Source organism: Hippocampus guttulatus, chromosome 22 (assembly GCF_054856545.1).
Source record: "Hippocampus guttulatus isolate MCC_2025c chromosome 22, RoL_Hgut_1.0, whole genome shotgun sequence".
Taxonomy (NCBI): domain Eukaryota; kingdom Metazoa; phylum Chordata; class Actinopteri; order Syngnathiformes; family Syngnathidae; genus Hippocampus; species Hippocampus guttulatus.
In genome coordinates this window covers 7,527,037-7,554,541 of record NC_141282.1, presented here as the reverse complement: position 1 = coordinate 7,554,541, position 27,505 = coordinate 7,527,037, and the positions used below count along the sequence as shown (strand labels likewise).

General features: G+C 51.1%; 1 protein-coding gene across 2 annotated transcripts in view; it reads left to right on the top strand.

The window, feature by feature from the left end:
• Nucleotides 1-12,410: 12,410 nt before the first annotated feature.
• syt1a (synaptotagmin Ia) overlaps nt 12,411-27,505 on the top strand; it is a 35,222-nt gene continuing 20,127 nt past the window's right edge. The window contains exons 1-2 of one of the 2 annotated variants that reach the window (XM_086103079.1): nt 12,411-12,443; nt 20,476-20,592. The gene's annotated coding sequence lies outside the window, so the exon portion shown is untranslated. Of the gene's footprint in view, nt 12,444-20,155; nt 20,593-27,505 lie in introns of those variants that run through there. The other variant, XM_086103080.1, reaches the window with a different exon arrangement.

Sequence of the window (27,505 nt, the reverse complement as noted above, 5' to 3'; positions counted from 1 at the left end):
CCTTTCGCAGTGCCTCGCCGAATCCCGCCGCCCACTCCGGTATGGGTGCCCACTGCAGGGGGTGGAAAAAGCTTTTCGACCCTCAAAAAGTCTGTTCACGACTATCAAGGCGTCACATTTAATCTTGCAAATGTCATGTGAGTTTTTAATACATTTAAATTATTTTACAGTTTACATAAATAAAATCTGAAGGATTCTATGTGATGTATATAGTTTAATTCATTGTTCATAATCAGCTTTTTTGTTAAAAAAAAAAAAAAGACTATTCATCCTTTGAGGCAAATGGTTGTTGTCACTTCCCCATCTGGCCAATTCATTAGGTACACCGTAGACTCAAGGTTTTGATTGACACAAAGTTGAAGGATTTGATTTGATTTTCTATTTGTTTTATTTCTCTTGAATGTTTTTTTGGGGTTTTTTTTTTTTTTTTTTGAAGTGGTTGCAGTGGTCAACTTCCTGGAGTTGAGGTCACCACGGCGACGCAGTCCATCCCTCTTCAGCAGCCAGGCAACGACCTTGCAGGTGCTTTTGTCTTCCTTCTCGGGAAAATTAGCCTGGCCCTCATGGCAAGTTCTTACAGGTCGGCTGCGGTGGCGAGCGGGTGGTCTTTTATCACATCCCCTTCCCACAGCCAATCACGGTCGAGAGCTCGCTGCTGCGGGATGCTGGAGGGATTCCGAGGAATCGTTCTCAGAGTGTTGTGATCGTCACCGCCATAAACAGATCATCATCCAGGCTCCACCCCCGAGGTCCCCTCCCTGCCTCGCTCACTCTCTCGCTCTCGTCCCCTCTTGTTTGGCGCGTCGCTACCTCTCCAACTCCAGATGCCTCCCCACCAGGAAGGTGCGCCGGCCGCCGTCTGCAAGGTAAGACTGGCCGCTCCTTTTTTTCTTTTTTTGTTAGTTTGTTTTTAATTTTGGGGGAACTTCCGAAAGGTTCGGTCTCCTGCGGCTTGTATTTTTTTTTTGTTCTCCGTGTGTGCTGTGGTCTCCGGTTGCGAGGGGAGACCACGGTGTTGGTGTGTGGGTGGATGGAGGGGGAGGATGGGAAGCGTCTTTCACCTCCTCAATGCCATCAAATGTATTTAATTATTTTCTTTTTGGGTGTTCCGTGGGACGCTTTTCCCCAGGAAAGGGACCGCTTATTTGGTTAGCTTCGTCTCCATCTTAGGTACTGGTGCCTTTTTGTTTTTTTGTCCGTACTCGTAAGACAATTCAGCAGGCCAGTAGACCGAGCGACTCAGCCTCGTTTTACCGATGGACTAAAAATAGGTCTTAAAAGTAACCCAATATGGTTTCAAAATGTTCACTTGGAAAGATGCGGTCGCAGGTAGTTGTCCTACCGTCTTAAAATACAGCGTCCAGGTAATCAACCGCAAAACTACATAAACTTTGTGGATGCGTAAAAGTCCGCCAGCTTAAAGCGAACACATGACGCAAGACGCCACGGACGGGCAAGCGAAAACCGTATCGATTCGGCAGTAATTATAAACACTGAAGCGAGCGGCAGCAGTGCATGCGCACAATGTTGGCAGTCATAAATTCTATATCCTCTGCCAAGAATGACAATCATTGCAGCCTACTTTCATCATGAAATCTCCATGTAGTACGTCTACTTCCTCCTGGCGGCACACCAGGAGGCGTCAAAATGAAACCATGATCCATCAAAGGATGTTTTGATAAAGTACAATACTGCTGCGAGCGAGTTGCCCCGTTCAAAAAGATTTGGGAGGTACCACTTTTGATCAGATTGATTCACTCTTTGAGTACTCACCTGCACCGATACGTCCAGTCCGTTCGCTGAATAACATTTTCTTAAACCCACTGACAGAAAATGGCGACAAAGTCCTTTGTTCCGAGTCGCCGATAGGTCAAACTGCAACAGTGTAGCGCCAACGGCTGTCAAGGGAGGACTTGATGCACGTCCGATTTTCTTTGCCTGAAGCATCAGTGACTGGTGTCCGCAGTCTCCATGAGGACACGCTACGTAAAAATAGGCCGGGATCGGGTACTCGCCTATCCCCGGTTGGAAGGGACAAACGGCATTTCCGCGACATCCCACCCTGCGTGACTTTTCCCTCGTCTTTCTCTCCCTCCTGGGGCGCCCTCTTGCTCCTCTCGGTGACGATCGAACAGCTCGCTGGGAAGCAAAAAGAAGGTGAGGAGGAGGAGAAAGGCGGGGCAGGTGCAGCTGCTTGCAGCCAGCCTCGGGAATACATTAACCGGGAAGCTCCCTGGTGTCCCAGCGTTACCAGGTGACGGACGCAAAAGACACCAGCGAGTCCAGAGCCCGCCGCTGAACCCCCGCCCGAGGCCGCGCTTACGTTTACGGCTCCGTTTCGTTCAAGCGCGAGGGCTCGGACGATGCCAAAACCGCAAGATATCGCTAATATCCTGTCCCCGAGTTATCTGCCAAGAGCACAGAAACATTTCACCTGAGAAGATTGCTCAAGGTGCCTCCACCCGCTGTCCATTCCCATTCCCCCTGGTGGCGCTCTTGCGCACCAGACTCATAGTTGACATTCCCTGCGGAAAACTAATCGTGCCCGCACGAGCGGCGCCGGCGGCGCTTTCATCGCGGCCGTCATTTGAAGCTCTCGCTTAAGAGGAAATTGCTTGCGGCCCCGGCGCATTTCTTTAATATCCTGATTCTGAGGCGGAGCCGGTCTCCGCGCTTATTAGAAGATGAACGCGTCGCCGAGAGACGGACTGCATGCGAGGTGTAGCATCGAGCTACGTTAGCAATGTCCACAGTAGGCTTGAAACATACAGTAATCCCTCGTTTATCGCGGTTAATGGGGACCAAAACCACCCGCGCTAAACGAAAATCTGCAAAGTAGCGTCCAATTAACATAAACAGGTAAAAAAAAAGTTGTTTTTTTTTAAGTCCGCAAACGGTCCGCGAGAAGCTGCAAAACAACAGCGAGTCACATAGAGCAACATATACAGTACTGTACTCCATGTATATGTAAAAATAAAATATGTTTGAAAAAATCCGCGACATATCCCGTCTGCTGAGTCTTGAAGGAACGGACGCAGCTGAAACTCGACTCCGGTGTGTTCGCTTGTGCGCCGGCCGCCGCTGAAACTCGCCTCTGCTGTTTGTCGCCATGGCAACCAAGTCTCCCGCCGGGTTGTAGGCTGTCACGCCGGCGCCTCGGGATCGTCCCGCTCTGGTCGAGATAGTCGGAGGACGCCGTCGGACGCTCCCGGCCGCACCCGGATCGCGGGCACCCGGAGGTGTTTTCTCCCAAAACATGTCCGCCCAGTTTGATGGCAAAACGGTCATTAGCGTGGCGCTCGGGGATAATAAGCGGGCATCTGCCGGCGTTTGATATCAAGCATCTCGCGCCGTTGCCGTTTCAAGATGGCCCCGATTTGCAGGCGACGCTTCGATGGGCTCTTCGCTGCCGAGCCTCCGGCGCAACTTGTCGGCTTATTTACTGTTGTGCTCAGGAGCCGGCGCGGCGATAAGCGCGCAAAATTGGCCGTCCTTTCTTATCTCCTCAATGAACGCGTTACCTTGACGCCGCCAGGAAGAGATTGCTCTCCATTTTCTAATCAGCCTCCCACCTGACGCCGACTTTGCCGACGGTGGACGCGCAGATTCACGTCGTCGCGTCGTGAAACATTGCCGAGGACAAACTTTCGCGTTGGTCATGCGTGTGTAATTTTTTTTTTCCCCTGAAACTTTTCCCCCAAAAAGTACGTTCTGGTGAAAACGGTCAGGCTATCCTGAAAAAAATACGGTGATTATGCAAGAAAAGCGGGCCTATCGTGTACATTTTTTGACATCCGTCTTCAAGAAAATGCGTGCAAATAAAAGCCCCACGTGCAGAGGCCTTGATTGAAGACGCAAGAGCGAGCCGAGCGAGTCCAATCAGCGGCGGCCCGCTGTCAATCTCGCGCGTCCCCCGGAAGCCAACGCTAATTGCATATGCAAATGAGCAGAGCCGAGCGACTTTGCATCAGCTTGAGGCTTTTTTGCTGATTGCCGGATAAGCACGAATCTCCTCGTGTGCCTCGTCGCCTTAATGAAGCCGCACGCCGAGCGGCGTTATTGGCGAGCATTCGCAGTCAATGGCAAAATCACACCGGAAAACAGAAATGAAAAATCAACATTGATGAGTGCAAATCATGAAGTGCGACGTTCGGAGTCACGCCCGCTTCAAAGTGTTGACGCTGACAAAATGCGCAGCAAGATGAAAAGTTGAAATCCGTCGCACCCGTAAAATTGTCCGAACGTCGATTCACGACACGCGGGGGAGAAAAAGAAAGACGTCGCCGGTCGGGTGTCATTTCGGCGCTCATTTGATCTGGCGTGTCCCGTCGCTCCGTGGAGAACGAGGGCCGCTCGCGTGCACAATGTTGAGTCAATTATAGAAGCAATTAGAATGTCGTCATCAATTATGAATCGGCCAATAATAGGACGGGATGGGAGCCGGTATCACCCAAAATGGGCTCGGAGAGCCTCCGTGGGAGGGGGGTGGAATTTCAGGGGGGGGGCATTTTCAAATGTGAATCCCCACTTGAGATGGATATCATGCGATCCGTAATTTTATTTGCATTTCCAGCCCCAAATTTGGCACGCATGAACCATCACGCACTGTTTCTTCCCTTTTGAAATGCTGCATTTCCATGACAACTCTCTCTGCTGCTGACAAACAAAAGATCATCGCGCGCTCTCCTCAGCAGGCGAGCCAGCGAGCGAGAGAAAAATGTAGACTCCCAAATGGAGCCCCTGGCCAAGTGCCTCAAATGGCCGCCACATACTCGGGGTCCAAAAGAGTTGCCGATGGCTCTTCCAGCAATCCGTGTTTTTGGTGTGCCGGTGAATTTCACGGCCAAATACGAAACACCATTCGGAAGTACCTGCCAATCAATAACTTGTCTCGTTGGGGCTGTTGCTTCCGACCAAATGCGTCTCTGATTTGGGTCATGTTTGGCTTCCGCCGACTGAACTCCCGCCGACTTCACGGCAAGTTCCCTCAACGCTAACCCAGTTCGCAGCGGCTCGATGTCCAATCCGGGGCGTCTTCTTTCAAATAAATGCCGCAGACTGTGGATGCCGGCGCAGGGCGGCTAATGATCGTACGGGGCGAAATTGGATATTGGCGAGCGGAAACGAGCAGTGGTGGCAGATGAGCGCTGATGAATGAGCGGGCGGTGGCTTGGATTGGCTTTTTATCTGCTCCCGCGGCTGAACGGAAATTGATGGGCCGTGGCGAACAGAGCCGCTCTCGTCTGTCTGGAGTGCCCCCCCCCCCCCCCCCCCCCCCCCCGTTTAATGTTGTGCCTGTCAGGTCAATCTTTTGCTGTTTTTAGCAAGTCCAACTGACCCCGAGCAGCATCAAAGGGTTAAATATTGCCTGGGCTCATGTCCCTCTGCTGGCGTTTAAGGCCCTCGGTGCCTTCGCCGCGCGATAAGCACCCGCCCCCCTCCCCATAATCCATACGTGAGCACATTGATCGTCTCCGTTTAGCAGCGCGCCGTACAAGTGTTATCTCTGGTCGCGGTGAATTGAGGCACTCGGACGCATGGCGTCGATTTTCCTTGGAGTTCAAGGTCACCTTGAGGGATGAGGATGGAACGATAAGCCCAGCGGGAAAGCGCTTTTCGCAGCTGTAAACTCACCAGGAGATCACTTTGGAATAAAGCGGCCCACGGCTCAAGGAAGAAACCAATTGCAGGTATTCATAAATTAGCCGGCGTTATCGCTACCTCGCAAATATTTTTGTGAGCAGGTGGTTCTTGTCATTGTCCAGCTTGTGGAATGTCACTTGACACTCCCGCAAATATGACGAGCATTCCTGCGTCAACTGCTGGCAACAAAAGTGACTGCACCTCGATGTGAAAATGCCACCATTTTGCACATCATGCCTGGCAATCATCATTTTCCAGCACTTAGCCCTTTTTGGGGGGCGGGGTTACCGATCATCTATTGCATCGTTATCGCTCTCTGTACCGTCACCGGTGGTTTTCTCACTTTTGAGACCATTTGCGCCTCAGATCACGGCGAATGGATCCCGCCATCCGCTAAACAACTCGCATCATGCGCAGTCGCGTTTCGCTCATTGACGCCAAGCAAACGTTTGACCGCGGCGTGCGCTGTCTGTCTCGACTCATTCCTCTCACTTAGCACTAATGCCGCCGATTGAACAACGAGCAGGCGCGCTCCAAACATGAGCCGGGGCCAAACAAGCAAGCCTAATAGAAGCCAAGCGGGCTCGAGTGCATCCCCAAAATGTCTGAAGCCGTCCGGCTAATCGGCCTCGATGGGAGACGTGCGCCGCCCGCCGTCTCTGCTCATCGCCGTTTCGACAACCAAAGTGGATACGGATGGCAAAGCTGCGCGCGCGCGTCATCGCGAGGGAATATTCACCTCTTGACTGCCAACGAGCGTTATTAATCCGCCAGATTTCGACCGTCGAGCGCCGGATTGTGTTTACAAGCCACCCGTTCTGCTGGTTTATCGAAATGTTAATTGGCATGTGGATTTGCGGCGGATGGCGACACAACAGAAGAACTCGATAGAATATTTATTGCGCGGCACGCCGTCCGCAAACGCTCGCATAACAAGCCGGTTAATAATTGAAAACGGCAGCGGGCAAAGCAAACATTTGGCAGCCGGCGGCGGTGAGACGGTGACCACGTTTCATTCCCCGACCAAAGTGGGGGTTCGCCGCCGCTATTATTTTCCGTCTTTAAAGGTTAAAGCGTCCCACCCCCGCCCGCCAAGATGCCCCCTTGACCGCGAGTCACACTGTCACGGTTTCAAAAAGGGCTTTTTTTTTTTTTTTTTTCAAATGTTGCAGAGGTTACGCTAATGCTAACAAGCGCGGGGGTGCGCAAACTTTTGCCACATTTGCTTTTTTAACTCGGCACGCGCAAATGTTCTCCTGCCGCCTCACCCACGCAGCCAAATGCCGGGAGAAGGCGATGTGGATTTTCCACGTGGCCGCTTTGTGTTGTTTGCTTTGTAAATTGAGAAATGAACTTTTTGAGCCTGAAATAGGCCCGCTTTGGTTCCCTTTGTGGACCGTTCCTAAGCGATGGATTCCCGAGATGATAATGCTCGCCACTTGGGCGTAGCGTCGACAGAACAAACGCGCCTCGGCCAGCTTTTGTTGGTCTCGGGGGACGGCGGGCGCTCGAATCGGGCAGGCGCTCATCTGGAGAGCCGGCGCCAGACTTCTTCCTCGGCTCGGTGGTGCTAACTCCGCTTTGACCTAAATTTCGCCGGCCCGACCGGCGTATTTGTCACGCCGTCGATCACAGCTGAACTTCTTGCGCCGACGTCTCATCGGTCATCGCGTCAACCTTTCCCGCCAGCCGCTCAATCGCCGCCATCAATCACGCGTCAACGCGGCTCAAAGGAGACAGCGCGGGTGCACATCTGTATTTGTGACCTCCATCATCGCTAAGGCGCAGCGCGGCCTGTTTTTCTATTTCCTGCGCTCAGGCGGCCCCGGGAAGAATCCGTAATGATTATTTATAATCCTTTTTGGGATATCGTTTTTGGCAAAGGGCCTCGTTTCGACCAAATAAGTGGAACGGAAAAGCAGCGTGGCCCGGGGCATGGAGCTAAATACATTCAAATGCGCTAGCCTAGCCAAGTGGAACAAAATCAAGTTGAAAACAGTCGAGCTGTGGACACGGCAACCGTGCCAGCCCGCAGAACCTCGCTCCAGTAAGCACGTCCGCGTTGGAGCTAATATTTCTTGTTTAAAATTCCCAAGGAACTTTGCACAAAATCCTCGGCTTTTGTTGTTTGCGCACTCTCGGCTCGGAGCTCGGCAAAAGTCACGCAAGTCGTTTTATCACCTTCGCTGGTGGCCCGCTTGATGGCACGTTAGCCCTTTGATGAGCATTTTGCAGCTGAACGGAGTCGCCCGACCGCGTTTACCGCTTCAATCAAATTCTGCCGGCTCGCGCGCCACGTCGCTCCATCGAGGCTTCTAAAGAAAACGCCGCATATGAATGCGTTGCCGGGTACGGTACGTCGCGCTCCTTCAATCTCACCCCGCCAATTTGCACATGCAAATGGCCGGGTGGGTGGCCGGCACCGCATAAATTACATTTGCATGCGATTGGGCGCCGGAAACGGGAGTATTACAATCTAGCAGACGGGAGGTTGATTGCACTCGTCTTTTTTTTTTTTTTTTCCTTTTAATTTAAAGTCTTGTTTCCTTGGGAGGACCCCCGAGCCCGTCTTGGGAGCCCCTCGGTGCAGCGTTCGGCTAATGCAACCTTGGATTTGGGAGGTCTGGCGGCTTGGAGGCGGCACTGGCTCACCAAAAGGAATTAAATGTTGTTCGCTAGTGAAGTACTTCTCGGTAACTCAGCTTTGCTTACTTTTTGGCTTTGACATCATGGCAAAACCCGGTAATTAAAAATCCAATTTTCCATAATATGTCCCGTTTAAATGAGCTGCGCTAATGTAGCATCCACCTCCTCGCTGAGCTCGACTAATGAGCTGCTAAGTGGGCGGGCAGAACATTCGCCGATGAAGATAGTCCAGGTTTGACTCAAGCAACCCGCTGCGCGTTGCTTTTTTTTTTTTTTTTTTTTCTTTCCATCACACAGACTTCGGCCGCTTTGATTGGCGGCCATTAACCTTCGGCCCATGCTGTTATTCATTTGTGGCCCCTTTTTTTTTCTCTCTCTCGCCGTCAAAGGGGAAAAGTCAGAAAAAGGAGCCAACGTCAGCCTGACATGTCGGCGGCGGCCGTCACCATGTCACTCCGTTTTTTTGTCGGCTTTGATGAGAAGGCGACTCTTTTAATGAGGCACGAAAGGTCATGAAAACGCGCGGCCAGCTCAGAATCACAAATGTGCTGCTGAAATAAAAGGAAATGGTCCACCTGGCTTTTTTCCCCATCCAGTCTTGGCTAACTTGGACTGTAATATCCCAAGACTTAAGAACTGTAGACACATTTTTTTACAGCATGCCTCTTGCTGAAATGATGAAATAAAAACATAACGCCCGCAACAGCTTAGTCCAAATTTACCATCGCATTATCAGAATGGAATGCCGCTAAGACTGCAGCACTGCTTACCTTTTGGTAAGTCGCCGCGGGGGGGGAACTTGATCCAGAGACTCATCGATATGTATCCAAACATTAAAAAGTCTATTTTCCATGATACCGTATGTCTGCTTGAAGCATTCCCGACTCGAAGGCAGGCGCTCCCAAACAAGGTTTCCCTGCTCTGTAATTGGATTGTCGTGCACTTTGCAGCCAAATGTGCGCAGCGCCCGGGCCATGTGCTCGTCCCACAAACTCGATTAAAGCAAGTCTAGCGACCGGCCGGCGAGCTGCTTCTGACGCACAAATGCCAACTGCATCCCGTTGTTGTATTTTTAAGATGAGCAGGGCGTGTTTGCCTCTCATCCGTGAAAAGGAAATTTTAGATTTAATCGCGCAACTGACATTTAATAGCACGAGCATGCTAATTCCACCCGACAAATATGTAAATTGTCTTCAAAACAAGCAATTAGGATAATAACTTCATTATGCGTGACAGATGCAACATTTAGAAAAAAAAGAGCCCCCAAAATGAAAATGAGAAAATTCACTAATGTTGTTAAATGTCAACCTATATGAATAGTTTCAACAGACACACGCGATCATCCCACAAAATGTGTATATCATTTAAAACTCATCTGATAACATTATACTTAATAGTAAATGGCTTACACATTATTCAATTTTTTTTTTAAATGTACCCTAACATACATACATGCACAAGTGGCAAAGACCCTCCGTAAGAACCCAGGCTAAACCTCCTTCCCGACATAGAAAGTTTCAGCAAACCGGTGCATTTGTGAATTGTAACACGCAAAAATGCGCGGGATTGCTGTTTTGAAAATACCCACTGCTCGCCTAGCGTTAGCATCATGGTCGTGGGATTCGCCAGGACATTTTGCGCCGTGTGAATCGTGTCTCGGTGAAGCAGCATGTGACTCATCAGCCCAAGTTATTTCGGAGGCACCAATTCACTGACGGCAACTTGAAGGCATTCCGTGTTTGCTCAGTGCGATTTCTCCTCAACACCTGCCGAGTTGGGGCACTTTCAAAGGAAAGTGTCTTTTTGATGGATGCCAGGCGTAAATTGGGTCAGCCTCCCCGCGGAGGCGTCACGCGTGGTCATGCTTGTCTCCTCCAATAAACCGTGGGGGCCTTCAGCTTATGCAAAAAAGTCTTCTTACCTCGCCACGGCGCTAAAGAGGCACTCGTGTGTCAAAAACAGCACGCCAAAAAAAAAAAAAAAAAAGACAGGTGAGAGTCAGACTTAAAATGCAAACGCGGCGGCCATCCAAGGGCAAAAGTGTCATCCTCTCGCCGCCAGACCATCTGAATGTCATTACACCGTCTGATTGGAGTGGCGCGTTCAAGGGCGTTCACTCAGCCCAGATGGCCGTGGAGGGCCGCACTCCAGACCACCAAAACAAGACATCACTCACAACCAATCGGACCCAATGCGCTTACGTAGAGTTCAGAAAAAATTGATTTTGTAACAAGCAACTTGTCCTTCAGTCACACTGAAGCCACGCACTCGGTTTTAGTATCTCGCTATGCACATTTTGACCCCCAAGATGGCAGCACAAAGAAACACGCAATCTCTTCCCAATCACCGTGTTAGATGATTACGCAGTATTCTTTTTGTGCCACTGCCGCCGCCTATCACTCGTATTCCGGCCACGTGTTTACTTTTTAATTTGCAAGTGTTGATTGCAACGTTGGCACGTTCGCTGCACAAAAGAGCTTCAAGTCCTTTTTTTTTTTCTGTCTATTGACACCCAATGTAGTGCAGTGACAACGGCGGCATAATTAAGACACGTCGCAGCCTGTTTCCTCAAATTTTTTGAAACATTTAATTGCAGAGCAATCGCAATACGTTTTCACATCAAGACAGACAAATGTGACGTGAAAGACTCGGCTCCACCACCCTGACTAAAAAAAACAATGCAAAATACTGAATAATTCCTGCCGCCTCCACGGGCGGAATTATTCATGTCGCCTCGCCACTAATACCCGACCAGAGAACGGCAGAATACTAAGAAGGCCTTTGTGCTAGCTTAGCGTCGGATGGGAGGGGAGCAAGTTGAAAAAAGACGCGTTTCAATGACCTACTTTGTAATGCGTCTTCAATGCGCTCATCTTAAAAGTGTTGACTCGGCGCTCGGCTGGTATGGCGCCTCCGCGGACCGCTCCCGCCGTCGTTGAGCCGGCGCTCGCGCAACCGCTTTCATTTTGCTCATAAGCGACTCAACCATCTGTTTTTATCTCATTTGTCTGGCTCTAATTGGCGTCACTTTTACGCTAAGTGGCTTCAAAAGCTTGTTTGCCGGAGGTCGCAACGTGCCTGATGCCTGAAAGATTGCTTCTCAGACAGCAGGTCTTTATTAGCAGGTACACCGGGGGCCTCGGTTTAAAACGGAACGCAACTCGTCAGCGCGCTGTCGGCGCTGTGATTAACCAATGCTCAAGTAAGCGTCTTTGAGCGCCGTTCAAGCGGCCCTCGCTGCCCCGCCGCCCGTTTGCCCAAGCTACAAAGAAGTTGCGCGCATACATCAGGAGACAATAGAAAGAGGACGGCGTGATGAAAACTCCTCCCTCCCCGGTGTAATATCTCCGCGCCGGATATTGTGGCCGCTGTAAAACACGAAGCCGCCGTTGTTCTTGTACGCTCCCCGTCCCGATCAACAGATGCTGAGATCTCCGCTCTCAGATGAGCCGCTGCCTCATATTGTCCTCACTGTCTGTCAACACGCTGTCCTCATTTTCTCGTGTGCCGTTCAAGCCGAGCGCGTGTGCCGCATTCCTCATCATCTTGTTGGCATATTGCTAATGCTAGCCGCAGGAGTTGGCCCGTAAGCGCTCACCAATGATGAAAATGTGAGCTCTCAGTCCACAAAAATGGAATTGGAGACAACTGCGCGTGAGGGGAAACCAATCCACTTGCCTTGGTTTGACCTTTGGCGACCCTTAGCCGGTGGTAACTCGTGTTGAAATATTTGGCATCAGGTCCTGTCGGCAGGCTTCTCGGTGGCCTCCCGCCGTCCGGCGCGAACTGGCAGCTGGTAATTGGAGGCTCTCGATCAGCCCCGCGGCGACGGCTTCCGCATGACGACCGCCTCTGGTCCCCCTTCGCTCAGTCCTGAAATTCAAGCGCCTGGTGCAGGAAGCACAGCTTGACAAGACGCCACCTAGCTACAACTCATGACGGTGTTTCCGACCAATTAAGCGAGCGAAGCGCAAAGCACAAAATGTTGAAGCAGGTTTTTTGAGGATCAGCCGTCAATCAGCCTCTCGAAACGGTCGCCAAAACCTTCCCGAACGTCGCTCCCCCGACATCTTTGACACGGTCTCCTTTTGTCTCTTTCAGCAAACGCCGCTGTCAAGCTAGGACTGGAAGGACCCCGCCCGAGTGAACAAATCGTAAGTGTCTCCGTTATGTCACAGGCGGTGTCAATCGGTGCAATTCCAAAAGTCCGGCGGTGGCGTTGCGATGATATCTGCGCGCAATCTCCATCAAATGAGTTGATCCCACTGCGAGCCGGGATGCTCATTGGACATGCGGACCTTGTCCTCCTGCTTCTCCAGTAATGAGATCTGCAGGCGTGCAATCTCGTAGGCGTCGCGGTGGGATGGCGCGACCTCTGCGGTCATTAATACGGTGCGCTATTTTCTCCGCGGGATTTTAAACTGTAACCGAGTGCGTTGAGCTCCAATTTGCAATGAAATATTCGGCGCTGAAGCTGCGGCGCGCAAAACGGTGGAATCGCCCATCCTTCGTTCTTTTGGCCCGTGGTCAGCGTCTCCAAATGAAAGCCGCCGCCGCATCTCCCCGTGCCCCCTTTTAAATCTCGCTGCGCTGCCATTTCATTTCCTGCCCGCTTCGATGAATCAAACCCATCTCGTGTCACTCTTGCGCACTTTACCTTCCTAATCCGCACGATGGCACCAGCCCGCGTCGTCTTCTGCACAGAAACAAGCACCTGTGCTCAGAGTCGGCATCTTTGAGGATGCAGTGTGAGTCAGTTTGTGTGGTTCCGCAACGATTTTTTTCATGAGCTGGGGTTGTCTGCAACGAGCTTGGCTGTGCGTCCATATGTTTGCTTGCTGGCGAATGGCGTCCGCCAATGTTACCCTCCATCGTACTTGAACTTCAGTCCTCATTCTTTTTAATTGTCGCCTTTACCGGCAGCCAGTCGTGCGCTGGAGGCCGCCGTTGCCTCCCCCGCTCACAAAGCATCAAGTCGTGATGGTGACGCGGGCGGAGAAGACAAGGCCTGTCCTCGGGGACGGCCGGTCCCCAAGCTCCCCCCCCCTCCCCCCGACTCCCTCGTGGTTGTCCGATGTGTCCTCTGTGAGCCAAAGCATCTCGGACACATTGCGGTCGCCATGAGCTGGAGGAGATATGACAAACGCGAAAGGTCGACCCTGCTTGCCGCCGCCGCACGACACCCGACGCCAAGCTCTGCGCTCGCCCGGCGAGCATCCTCTGAGCCCGTTTGCTTCAATGGCTTATCGTCAGTTGTTGAATTCCCCGAGAGGGGGTTTGGACTACCTGAGCGGCATTTAGCCAGCAACCAGATGCTTGTTTAATGCGTCCCTGGCTTCAGCTTGGCAATAAATAAATAAACCACAGAGGGGTAATTCATGTTGTCTGTTTGCGGTGTTGTGACGACGGCCAACCTTCTGCCTGTGCGGCCCCCTCAAAACACAGCCGCCCCCCCCCCCTTCCACTTCATCCAGCCTGACACCTCCGCATAGAAGCGGCTCTTTTGAGAGTCAACCGATGACGACGGCGTTCTAAGCGCCATCAGCCCGACGCGCGACTTCCACGCCGTTAGCGTCACGCCGGGCCGGGTTGCCATGGCAACTGAAAGCGCACAGATATTTCGGCAAAGCGCGTCAGGTTTCTCGCACCTTTCCGAGAATAAACTCGCGAGCTGCGTCGCTAGACAGCGCGGACGAGCAACGCTGACGACTGCACTGCAACGTTGGTTACGGCAATGTATTTACTTTTTGACGCGTTTTTTTTTTTTTTTTTTTTACCTTGGACTCGTGATTTTAGGGTGACATGTAAATATACACCAAGCTCTTATCCCCGGAGACTTTTGACAGCATGAGTCTTCAACGACTAATAGGCAAGGCAAGGTAAAAGAGAAATAAAACTTTGTTGTCTGAAGTTAGATTATAATTGGAATGTTTTTGCATCCATTGAACCGAATGAACCCGAGTAAAGCCACGCAACCGCGGCGAGAACATGCTCACTATTGCCGTGTTGCTTTCATTCACGGCACCGTGTCATGACATATTTCGTGTTTGTTCGGCTTCATGGCTGAAAAGGTGCTAGGCGAGCTGCAAGTGCTCTCGGATGTGCTTGAAAATGGCGGAAGAGCTCCTCAAAGAGATGGCCACGCTCTCTCCGGAGCGCCGACTTTGATCCGCGAGTTGCTCTGTTGCCGACGATGAGGCCTTGTTTGGCAAACCGGCTCGCGTGCTGCCCCCTCGCCATAACTGCCGGGGGCTTCGTGACCTTGGCACGACCTCCAAACATCACATCCAAATTGCCGCACTTCCCTCCCGTGACCCTTTGGCTAACTCCGAGACGCTGCCCTAACACTTTACGTAGTGCAAACACGAGGTTACGGATCTGTCCCGGCACTTCTCATAATACACCCTCAGAAAAACAAACACCAAAAAAAAAAAAATCCTGTCTGATCTAACACAGGTGCATCTGGCTCTTTGGATCCTGTCACCATGGAGACCCCCCCCCCCCTCCGTTGCAACCCGCGCCGCACCCCCCGCTGGCCTAGTTTGGCTCGCCTGCCCTCGCTGAAAGACGTTACGCAACCGCGGCGTAGTCAGAGACGAGGTTGCCGCTCGAGCGTGATGGCGACCCAAACGCACTGAAATGTTGGAGAAAAGTCGCCGTTTTTAAGGCCGCGTTTCAATCAAATCATGCCCAGCTGAAAACAACGCAATGTGATACCAATTGATTTGTTACGGAAGGCCCACGTTGATTCGGTGCATTGCGATGATGCGACAGCCAAGATGACATTTTTAAATTTACGAATCATGAAGAGACCTCGGGCACATATGCGCAGTTCAAATGCGCTTATTTGCAGAATAATGCTGAGAACGGTTCGAAACACAGCCCAGCTCATTTTGCCGCTCATTTTTCTCTGAACTCTGACTGCGGCGACAAGGCAGTCCACCTTAGTCGGCGTAATCTTGTTTGCCCAGGGGGGGCCACGTCTGCGACAAAAGCTCCGCCCCGGAGATATTTGCAAACGTTGTCGCGATAAGGCCGAGGATGTTTGCGTAGGGGCACAGTGCTCCGGGACGAGGTGGCGCCGTTAGCGTTGGCGACTAGCCGCTGGCAAATACTGTGAAGAACGAGACACCGACTTTTGTGAACTCGCTCATCGGCTCGTGTGCGATTTGAACCACGGAAAATCACTTCAAAAACCGAGAAAATCATCCACACAAATAAACTCCCTTCGCCCAGGCCAAAGTTAAATTCTTCAAGGTCGGCTTGCTCCGCCGCGCATCCCCATTTCCGTCTAGATTACCGCGGTAATATCTCTCCTGTGGAGTGTGTCCCCCGCCCCACTCGATCCAAAGATTGCCTCTTCTCCGTGTCGTTACATAAGCAAAAGCTCGCAGAGCGTGAAGACGTTTGCGCTGCCGTGTCGGGAATTCTGCAACAGGAGTGGCATTTAGCGCTAGGCGGGAACGGTCGAGCGGGTTGACGGTGCCGGGTCTGCGCTGCCTTTGTTGCCGTCTTTTTTTTTTTCCCCCCCGTTTTTCTTTCTTGCGCAAAGTGACACGAGGTGATGAGCAGACGGCTCGGAGGAGAAATTGTGAAAAGGCAGCAGGAATGGAGGGAGAGCGGAAGAAGATCTGCAGATGGCTGCGGAAAGACAAATACTCTCCCGCGCGCGTATTTTGCGTCGTATTTTTGTAATTGGCAGACGGGATGGCGATATTTGATGGGCACTAGAATGCTTTGAGGATTTAAAATATACTGTATACTGTATCTATATAAAATTATTGGCAAAAAGAAATCTGCAATTTGAATGATGCGGAACTTGACGACCCCCTCGTATGTACGTCGAAGGTGTGAATCTCAGCGGGAGGCAGTGTCAGTTCGGGCAGAGTTGAGCGCTGGTTTCCCGAGACGCCGCGTTTCATCTGGGCCTCCTTAAAGCCTATTTGGCCTGCGGGCGGCCCGGCCGGGATGGCCAAGTCCAATTTCTTCTCTCTTAGTGGACCTGATGGATCCAAAGTGGCACGACGGCCAAAGCGGGAGAAGGCGAATGGCGAGGCCTGTGCGCCGACTACCTCCCCCCGCCCCCACATTTGTCTATTCCCAGCCAGAGGCTATGAAGCCGTTTTCTTTATTTAGCGTGACTCGGGGATGATAGTCAAAAAAAAGAGTTGCTTTTGGGGAGCTGAAGAGGGAGGGCCCTGTCAAGGTGACCTCAGAGGGTTGATACAGTATAGGTTGATGGTTGATGCAGCCCCGTGTAGACACCACGCCGTCACCATGCTTTATCCCACCCACTCGCAGCGGTTTGGGAGCGATACAAAAGACAGAAATTGGCCAACTGCCGTCTCTTCGTTCTCCACCTCGTCCATTTACGCCAACGTACGACGGGCGCTCAGTCTCCCGCCGAAGCAATTTACCGCACGCAAACTCCGGCCAAAGGGCAGAAGCCTAAAAGCGTCGTCGAAAGCCTTCTCGGCCGTTTTCTCCATCCTCGTCCTTGGACGCATTTGCTGCGCGCGGAGATGGCGGTGCGCTTATTCCACCCCGAGTACGCGTGAAGGTCTATAAACGAAAATGAAATTGGGCTGGCAGCCAAGGGGCGTCTGCGCTTTCCACACCCGACGTACAATGAGGGCATCCATCCATCATCGGACCCCCGCCGCCCGCGCTCCGTTGCGCCACGCGGTCAATTCTGCGTAATGAGCAATTGTGCTGCCGTGTTTTTCATCTGGCCACACACACACACACACAGCAGGGATCCCTGCAACATTTGCTCGCTCCAGCAGCGATGCTGCCGAGTATCTGCAGCTCAGGTGGACCCCAAGGGGCCCTCCCATCTCCCACAATGCATCACCGACGTTAAAACACTGAAGGCATCAGCAACTTTGCACGGACTGGGACAATTCTGTCGTATCCGAGTTGAACCTGCAAATGTGAGATTTGTCCAAACCTCGCGATTGCGCAACAAGATCTGTGCCTTCAGGAATGAATTTGAGAATGTTGGCACAAATGTTGCGTCAAATAGTTTCCAAATGGATCCGGACAGTGCCGAAAGAGGCCGCGATAAGCTCTGGCGATTGTTTCATCAGTCTGTCGAAAGACGACGATTTACCGTAGCGACGTGATTTCTTGGGGGTATCCCGATCAGTCGGGTTTTGAAATGTCGGTCGTAATGTGAAGAACTCTTAAACATCCGATAGATGTCATTCGTCCGCGTCAAGCAAACAACCCGGTCTCTCGTCACCTCGGCTGTATTTTGTTGCCGGGCAGTGACGACGGTCGCCGAGGTAATTAAATTACGGCAACCGCCACGGGGGTACTCGTAATTACTTGCTTCCTAAATCCAAGCTAATCCCCCTCCTCTCGAATCTCCGGGAGCAGGCTCGGCTGCCCGAGTCGTCGACGCTTGCCTCTCTGCCGTTCCGAACGTCGCGAGGATTGGCCGTGCGCTCGTTTCCCCAACCGAAAATGGACAATTTTTTTGGCCCGCGACGCAAGTCAAACATCTGCGGGATATCATCGGCGTTGGCAAGTCTCGCTGACCCGAGCAGGTGTTGCCGTGTGAACGCTGGCGGCGGGTGTTGGCTGAAAAGGCGCACCTGTGCCCACTCAAAAGACGCCTCTGAATACTTCCATATTTCAACAGCCACTTATCCAGCGGCGAGGCTGTCAGCCATTGGCAACGGCCGCTGCGGCGCCGACTTCCTGTCAGGGTGGAAGCGGCGGAGGCGGCCGTTGAAGGAACAAATGGAGAAGATTTCTCCGTCAATCATTTCACGCCTATTTCCGTCCCGTACAATCTTTTTTTTATTTTTTTTTATACATTTCTTTGGAAAACAACTCTAGCCTGGTAGCTTCCATGGTCAAAAATGTCAACGTAGCGTGTGTAACGTTAGCCCAGTAGCTTCTATTTTCAGCAATGTTTGCTTCCACAAAAGTCGTTTTCGTCATGCAATAAACTTGTTCGCCAAACCCGCGGTCAAGTTAGTCTCGTAGCTTCAGTCATATCGTACAATTAGTACACTTGTACACTCGTGCAAGATGTTTCAATTTCTCTCCCAGCAAAATAACAAGTTAAGCAAAGTATTTTCTGTTTCTGATCAAATTTATCACGATAGCTTCGCTTGGATTTTCCATTGCGGCTTCGGTTATTTTCTAAATAGCGTCGTTAAACTTGGCCAAGTCGCTTCAGCGTCTGAGCACAGTTAGTCCGATAGCTTCAGGTATTTGTTTTAAACAAGTGTGCGCCACGCAGCGCTAGTGTCTTACACTGGAAGAATGTTGTCTCATCTCGGAATCCTCAGTTCAATGTCATTTCCAGCCAATTGCATAACGCGGCATGATATTCAGGTTGGGGAGTATTGCAACATCGCGTTAGCTGGTAGCTCAGCAACAAGCATAAATAATACGACGTAGACATCTGCGGGAGGGCATTTGAATCTTTCTGAAAGGAAACCCGTCACCTTCATGAGAAAGACTTTGGGGGGGGGGGGGGGGGCTGAAAGAAAATGGCACACGCTGCCGGTCTAACAAAAAGCTGTAAATGTCACCGCGGTGGAGGCGTCGGACGCTCCCAAGCGCCGCTCGTCCGCCAATGATGTGACGCCGGCCAGGCTTCTGAAAGGAGACATTTGCGCAAGAAGTCACGGAGCCATTATGGATAATCACGCTGCCATTTTGCAATCGTTCAATAAGTACGCCGCAAAACTGTACGCAATCAAGCAGACAAACAACAAAATGGCACTAAACGAGCCGTCCAATGCTTTTTATTTTTTTCTCATGTGACTATTCCACAGCAAAAAAACGGAATGAACTGAGAAAGAGGTATTATTCTTCCCCAAATATTGTATCTCTATTCTTAAGAAAAACGTGTGGAATTCATGGCACGCAGGCTGTAGCTTAGCTTACCTTCCCCGACGTTGTTGTCGATGCAGCGATCGGATCCCGTCGCAATCGGTGGCGATCGGCGCCCCGTGTTTGCTTTGTCTTCCCGTTGTCACTCGGCAGTGTTTTGCGTCCTTCGGAGCCGAGCTTTATTTACCCTGACGCGCGTCCGCACGTATGCTAACCCTCAGCCCCTCCCCACGTTGTTTTTCCCTTCCGCCGTATCGCACTCACGTCTACCTGACACATTCTATTACCCGCGATGGATGCGGCTGCCTTTTTCCGTGCTGATAATCTGCCCCGCGACACAAATAATAATCGGGAGAGACACGTAATTAGGCCTCGTTCCGAAACAAATGTTTGGATTCGCATTCAATGATGCCGTTACGCTGATCGAACATTTGGAGTTAATTCTTTTGAAAACGGTTTTATTGGAGGAGTGTTTAGAAAAATCATTCAGCGCGAGAGAACAAAGTACAGCAAAAAAAATGGAGATGAGGAACTTGTGCTTCCAAAAGGATCAGCATGTGTTCACTTGTTGGGTGCAGTTTGCATGTTTGTTTCGAAGTAGCGCAGTGACAAAACGTTTTCCCTAACGTAGTCAAGAATTGCGACCGATAATCTCGACAGGAATCGCGATGATCATTTTAATGGCGCAGCCCGACATCCACAACGTCTTGGCCTGGTTTATATCACAACGGCCCGGCATGAGAAGGGGGGTGTGTAGACTTTTTAGATCCCCTGTCCTGTCAATAAGATGCTGTTTTTAAAGCCACGAGGCAATCTTCTCATGACTGCATTTCAAGTAGACATCATGACCACACGCAGGGTCCTCATCGTTAGCCATATATGGTGGCGCTTGCTTTGCGGGGGCGGGACGTCCGTACGCTCTCTGGGAATGCCCTTGACGACGTTTCGCTGAGGAGGGCTGGGGGTCTACACAGCATCATCCCCTCACGCGCACACACCCGGTGATTGTTGTTTTCACAGTGCAGAGTGGTGCGCGTGAGTCGGAGAAAATGTCAGTAAATAGCCAGCGCGGCGATGCAGAGGGGGGGATACGTGCATTCTGTCTGACAGTAGAGGAAGAGAGCCAGTGTGTGTAAGCGTGCGTGCGTGTGCGGGGGGCTTGAGTAGGTGGGCGGGAAGAGAGGAGCGACTGTCACGGAGGGAGAGAGAGAGAGAGTGGAAGACGAGGCAGCCGCTCGCTGGCCGGATGCTCAAGTGTGCCGTCGGGAGCGTCTTCGTCGGCGCTTTGTGAGTGCTTTTCATTTCTTTCATTTTGCTTTCATTTGCATGCAGCGGCGCTTCGCAACTTGACGCCACGCAACACCCTGAGCTTCTTGGGACCAGGAACAAGACCTCCTGCCTGCCTGCCTGCCAGCCAGCCAGCCAGCGCTAAGACGAGACTGCTGCCAGGTAGGACGCCGCTCGACGCGCGCACGCGCAAGGTCGTGATTGTCGTAAGCAGGAGACGGTGGGAAGCGCACGCGAGCGAGCGAGCGAGCGCGGTGACAGGTGTCAGATTGGGGACGATGGGATTACTGGAAAGGAGATCGTCAAATGAGCTTTTGGGTGTGGGTGTGTGTGTGGTAAACTGGAGAACACTTTCACGCGCTCACTTTTTGCCGCCAAATGTTGACGCCCATTTGCACGCAAAACAAATTGCCAAGTTATCCGATTTCAAAGGGGTGAAAATGGAGTCAGTTGAATGGTGGAGACATCGCATTTGATCATGGCAAGCCTTAGCTGCCGTGCAATTTGGCCCCACCCGTGCGCTCACGTGATTCCATCTTTTTCCACAAAAAACCCTCGATTCTTGCGATGAAAAAGTTGATTCTGGCACCGGACCAAAAAAACAAAACAAAAACTAAAACAAAAAGGTGACATCGAGACATCACAACATAGCATAGCAAGCCCAAAATGGATTGCACATTCCTCAGTCTGTGCTCTGACCTTGACACATCCTTGGGAGCTGTTTGTCTTTGTAAAAGTCTGTCTCAATTTATGATTTTTGTGAAATTAATCTGCTCATTTTTTTTTATTTTGTGCACGAACGTCAAATACTAGTACTAGACGATTCATGTAGTCAGAGAATTGATCCGTTTTTGGTCAGTTAAAATCAGTTTCCGTGTTTTCAAATGGATTGATTCATATCTATTTTCCAAAATGAATATCTGCTCGAGCGCTACCTCCTCCTTTCACTCGGGTGCTCGCGGTTCACTGTGGCTCGGTGGCCCCTCCCTTGCTCTGATTGCTTGCTTCTTAAGTGGGCGGGGCAGGGAGATTCTGTGTTGAGGGCCTCAAGCGGGATGTGCAGCCTGGTTCCCGTTTTCAGGACCAAGGACAGCGCACCAGCGCCTATTTGGAGGACTCCTCTTGTGTGGTGATTACATAATGTTGCCAGATTTGAATATTTACTATAGGCATGAGTCACGCGCGCACACGCGCGCGATCACAATCAGGCTGCTTAATGGACCGCCGTGTGTGTTTATTTAGCCTTCGTGTCGTCAGGCTGCTTCGCTAGATGCCGAGTTCCTTTTTTACAGCAGTCGTGCTTGTCTTGTCTCGAGCGATAAAAATGGCCGTTTTTGTTTCGAAAGTTTCCACCGGTTGTGATTAGACGGCGGACCTAATGAAAGGTCTCGAGTAATTGATCCCAGCAGGCAAGCGAGTGGATTCCTTTATTCCCTTCGGTCTTTTGCTGATGACAGCAAGCGTGGCCCCACAGAGACCCCCTGAGACCCTCCCCAGTGTTACGCACGCAAATATGCAAACGTTCTCTCAGCCTGACAGTGATTGTGTGCAACACACACGCACGAGCAGAGCCTGACACAAACAATAAGGTCTTGCCCCCCGGCCTCACTTGCCACCATCAGACAGCCAACCAGCATCTACTCCCCCGCACCCCATGTCACCCCATCCCCATCCCCTCCCCCTGACACGTATCGCCTAATTGAGGCAACTAATAACCCGCCCGGGTCATTTGTAGTCTATGTAGCCATTAGCATAATTGAACGGGCGCGATAGTGATGTAAGATGTGTTCACAACGCGACGGACCATCGGCAGGCGCGGCTCAATTGCCTTTGATTTGCTCGAGCGCCAGACGGGATGTCAAGAGTCACCGCGGCCGATGGCAGCCCGCCGCCCAGTACACTGCCGCCCGCTGGTTAAATGTTGTAAGTGCAAGGAAAGGAAAGCCCACGAAAACCAAGACCTGCGTCCACTGTCGTGACTGATGGACAGCTTGAATGAATCTTGATGTCACGGTTGTGCAGCGGTCACTACAGTGGATAACACGTCATCCAGTACACCGTCAAACGCGAGATAGCAGTTGTAATAGTAATCGTTTCAATTGGGTACGATTTTTTTTTTTTTTTAAAGGAAAAACAAATAAGTCACGTATCCCAACGTGTTGCTATGCTAACTGCGCCTCCATCAGCTACTTGCGCCGTCTGCAGGTAAACAGCAATTAAAGGACCCCTCATGCCAAGAGGCTATCTGAGAGAGGAAGCCGCAGCGCGTCGGGTTATCGTCACATATTTTCCTCTTGCGCTCTCTCTCCAAACTCCAAATGGAGGCTAATCGCCCATCGGGCGAGCGCCTTTATGCACCTGGGAACAGATCCCATTACAGATGCGTCCCGCGCCGGCTTTGTGCTCTCTTTGAGGAACGCCGTGTGCATAATATTCAGGCGTCCTCGCCTCGCCAGTCGTGACTGCAATTTGGGAGTCGCAACGTTCCGGGGGAAAGGGAGCGCCGCGTTTCACATTGACATTGAGATTCCGAATGCTGCCCGCGCGCTTGTTCATTAACATCCCGCCGTAGCGCCACTTTGCAAAGGATAAAGAAGATATGCCTGTGAGTAGCGTTACATTACTACTCATTAGCCTGTCTGTGGCGATTTGCGCGACGGTGTCAACCCGCGTCCCGGATGAGGGTTTGACACCGTGAGAACGGAATTGAAGGCATGAAGATTGTTCGCTAAACAGCCTGGTGATTTTGCGTCACGAAGCGGCATCCGTGTGTTGTAAACTAACTTCCTGTCATTTCGTCCAAACCCTCGGTTGACGTACCCGCCGACGCCATTAACCCCCGACACGAAATCTCGCATCCCAGCGGCTTTTCTTCCTTGGTAGAAATAAATTACCCAGGATGCACCTGGGAGAGATTGCTGCCACCGTGCAGACGGATTATGGCAGCAGGAGTCTGACATTCACTTAATACACGACACTAATGGACTGTTTCGAGGCACCCTTCCGTGTCAGTGCGCGTGCGCGTACGTCATCTCACGATAACTCACCAGTTGTGCTGGATTCATTTAACCAAACAACTTGCAGTGTCCGGTTGCGTCCACACGGCATTGCTTGAGTGGCGTCGGTTCTTCTGTGCTTCCTGAGTTGAGAGTTTTGTCTGCGCTACTGCCCCGGCATGTTGCCGCTGAATGTGTTTTGCAAAGAGGAGTGCAGTTGAGTCAACGTATTTTCATTTTTAAAGTTGCTCCAAAGGGAAATTAGCAGCCCATTGAGTGTTGTTTGTAATCAGCAAATGAGCATTTTCTGGAAAAACAAAACAAACACACACACACACACACACACAAACAAACAAAAAAAACCCTGGCATCCTGTGCGTGTGTTTCTTTGGACTGATGGCAGAATTCAAGCATCCTTATTGTTCATTTTCTCGCCCAATTTTGCCTCCTTCTGATGACAGTAATTATAAAAGCCGCTTTCTTGGATACCACGTTTCCTAGAAAGCAATTATCTCCTCCATGCAGAAAACAGCTTCAGCCTGCACAATTTGCTTTGGAGAGTCCAGCGGGTTGCCAGATAATTGAATAGGTTTGACAATTACGACCAAGCAGACAAACGCACAAAAGGGAGCGCTTTCGCCGTGTCGCTCAAATGATTGCGCACAAGAATAAAAACGGGTAATAAATAAATAAATGAATACCCCCGTTTTAAAATGTCAATGGCGTCTGACCTCGGGTGCTCTCCCGCGCGTCAATCACGTCGTGGAGCTTGAGTGACGCACCGCTCGCCGCGCTTTGCTAACCTTTGGTGTTTGTGTGTTTGGATGTTATCTGGCGATCGCGGAGGGAGGACTCTCTCATTGTCAGCTTATTTCTAACCATATCGATCGCGACATCGATCCTCCTTAACGGCGCCGACAAACGTCTTTGGGCTTTCACGTGATGGAGCACAGCGGAGGCCGTTTGGGTGCGTGACGCCGAACGCGACTCTGCACTCGCTGTGCCGCCTTCAGGTCGCTTTGATTTTGAATTGGCCCTGCTACAAATCACTCTGTATTTGTGGTGCCGGATTCATGTCATCGTCGTCTGTTTGATTTTGCATCCAGCTCAGCAAACACAGAGCAATTTATCGTGAAGTGAGACTTCATCTTGTTCTAAGTTACACTTCTTGTGATTGATGCAAAAGAACTACAAAAAAAAAACTTGCCAATTTGTGCATGTGTGCTGGATGCAAAATAATTATTCAGAATCTGTATTTGTGGCGCCGGATTCACATTTTGTGACTCGTAGTGAGATAACGCTTCACCTCACGATGAATCAGGCAGTACCTGGCGTGCCGGGTTGATGGACCCTTGAATATCATTTGCAAAAGTCGTCCCAGGGCACACGAAGCACCCGCAGGGGAAACCAAACGGCAATGGCGCTCGCATCCGCGGCTGAATTTTCACACTAATTCCCAACGTTGGCGCGCACGTCCGAGATAGACGGCTTACGCGTGTGCCGTTCTTGGTTTCTATGACAACCGTGATCCCTGTATGATAATGGGATTCCCGCCGTAGGCGTGAACATGCTCATCCTCCGTTCGCGAGAATGTGCGGGTGAGGCTTACTGGGTGTACCTAATCAAGTGACTGTGGTGGATTTTCTTGTTTCTGGTCTTACAAAATGGCAGCTTGTACGGTTTTTATCCACGAGCTGAATGATTTTTGTGGGTTTTTAAGTTTTTTATTTTTTTTTGTGCGTGTTTGTTAAAGGGGCCAAGGCCAGACTGAGCGCATTCATCTCTCGGCCAGGAAAAAGCGTGACAACTATAGATCCGTCTCTCCTTTTGCACAAGACAAATAACCTCATTACCCAACGGGAGCATTCAAAATAGGATCATGTCGGGAAAAGTGCCTCGGGAGAGAGAGCGCGTGCAGACCTGCTGCTTTTATTTTTCCGAGTCTCCTTTCACCCACAAGACAAAGTCGTGCCCTCCTCGTCTTGTCGTTTTATACACAGATCGGCTGCTGGGATGCATTTGTTTCACCGTAATGGCCGTCTTTTTCCACAATAGCCCGCAGGTCTGATTTGCGAGCACAGGGACATGCTGTACCCCCCCCCCCCCCCGGCCAAAAATCAGACTCCCCGCACGTAATTACACAATCGAATCGGGAATGCCCCGTGGCAGTTTCGCCTCGGCTACGTCCACGAAATCCTGGCGCGCCTTTGCGGAAGCTGTCGATTAATATTCATTTATATTCGTTAGCGACAGAGAAAAAAAAAAGAAATAAAGGCATTGAAACGAGATGACACCGTTCCCTTAATGCAAACAGATTGCGGCCAGCGAGGAGAGCAGAGCTTAATATATTCTTAATACATTTTCAAGTATCGACAGAAACTCTCTTTTATTTTGAAATGGAGTTTTGTTTTTTAACACCAGTATGGATCTTAGTGCCCAAATACTAGTTGGCCATTCAGTCACGCTGCTTCCCCTCCATCCCTCTTGCACAAGCAGCACGCGTGGATTGGTCGCAGGACAAAAGACAGGCGTCCAATCGTAGCCACGTCGGACTTTCAAATCCAGCCCGCTTCTGCCGACTGTCAAAAATCTCTCGTCTGGACTTTCTATCCCTCGGGTGAGCTCTCTCGCTTCCCCGCCCTGCCCCGTCCACCGCCACCCACCTCTCCGCTGTCAACGTGTGACAGGAGGAAGCGGCAAGCTGGTTGTTACTTTCCACTTTATTTTTATTTTTTTTCCCCTCTACATCAGTCTGGAGTGTTTACGCACAGCTCAAGGTCAAACTAGGGCGCGCGCGCGCGCACGCACGTACGCAAGCAAGCAGTCATTTGCATGAGAAAACAATTTTGCTGCTATTTTGGAGGAGGCGGTCGACATCTGGAGGGCGCTGGGCTTTCTCCAATTAGACATAAATGAAAGGAAATGAAGGGTGGATTTGAGTCGGCTCGCGGTACCCCCACCCCAGTTAAGTAGAAACCTAGTCAAAGAAATCCTATTTTCGGCTGAAAATAGCCACTGAAAAATGTAAGACGCCTTTGAAACGATGTTCGGACTCAACAGGAAGCCCCCACAACGGCGAGCGTGAAGGCATCATCCCGGCGCGAGGTGCACTTGAAGCCGCCGGAAAAGATCCGCGTTGTAATGCTCTCGCCGCCTCGGCTAAATGGAGACAAAGTGCTTGTCGTTTGCTTGCTAACACCCTCTAATTCCTGTAAATGTCAGAAGCGCCGACTTCACTCTCGGGTGTTTGAAAGGAGGAAAAAAAAAAACATCTCCGGTGTCAAAACGGGCTTTATTGGTCAAGCGAGCACCCGGATGACGCAAAATCCGGGTGTTCTCATGGCGCAGCGAAATCGACAACAAGCAGTGCTATCAAATGCACATTTTGGAGGATTTTTCGGACATTTCCAGGCGAGCGCCGATCGCGACCGCCATTGTAACGTCCACATTCCGCGTCAGACGTGCGCACCGACGCAGTGAGTCACCATCTCGGTTCATTTGCAGCCATCGATAAGAAATCTCAGCGCTCTAATGGGATGCGCGTGCTGCCGCTAGCAATTAACGCCGGCCATAAATCATCGGTTTATCTCCGTCTTCCTGCGGACACTTTGTTCCGACCAGTAAATGCTGATTAATTTTGTTTACGATTGAGACCGGGTCCTCTCGGCTGACCTCAAGCGTCGGCATACTTGGCGAAGCGAGCATCCCGGCGAGCTCTCTGATGGGCGCAGGAGAGGTTCCCACTCCAAGCACAATGGCGCCTAATTGTATCGTCCTCGGCACTCGTCGCCGTTCCGGCCGAAATCAGCGCGCCCTCGTGGCATCTCGCGGCGATCCGCGGAGCTCGTAATTGACTTGTAGCGTAACGAGGAGTGTTCTTTGCTTGGCGTAGGAGGCGATCCGTCTTGATAATCACAGCCGGTCGCCGCGCAACTTTCTCCCCGACGCGCGATCTTCGGTATCCAATTGGCTTTAATCACTTCAGGCCATGTTTGCCGGTGAAGGAGCGATTGGCTACATGCTTCAGTGTAAAAGCCATTGATTATGATGATGGGTCACAATCAGCGACTTGATACGCG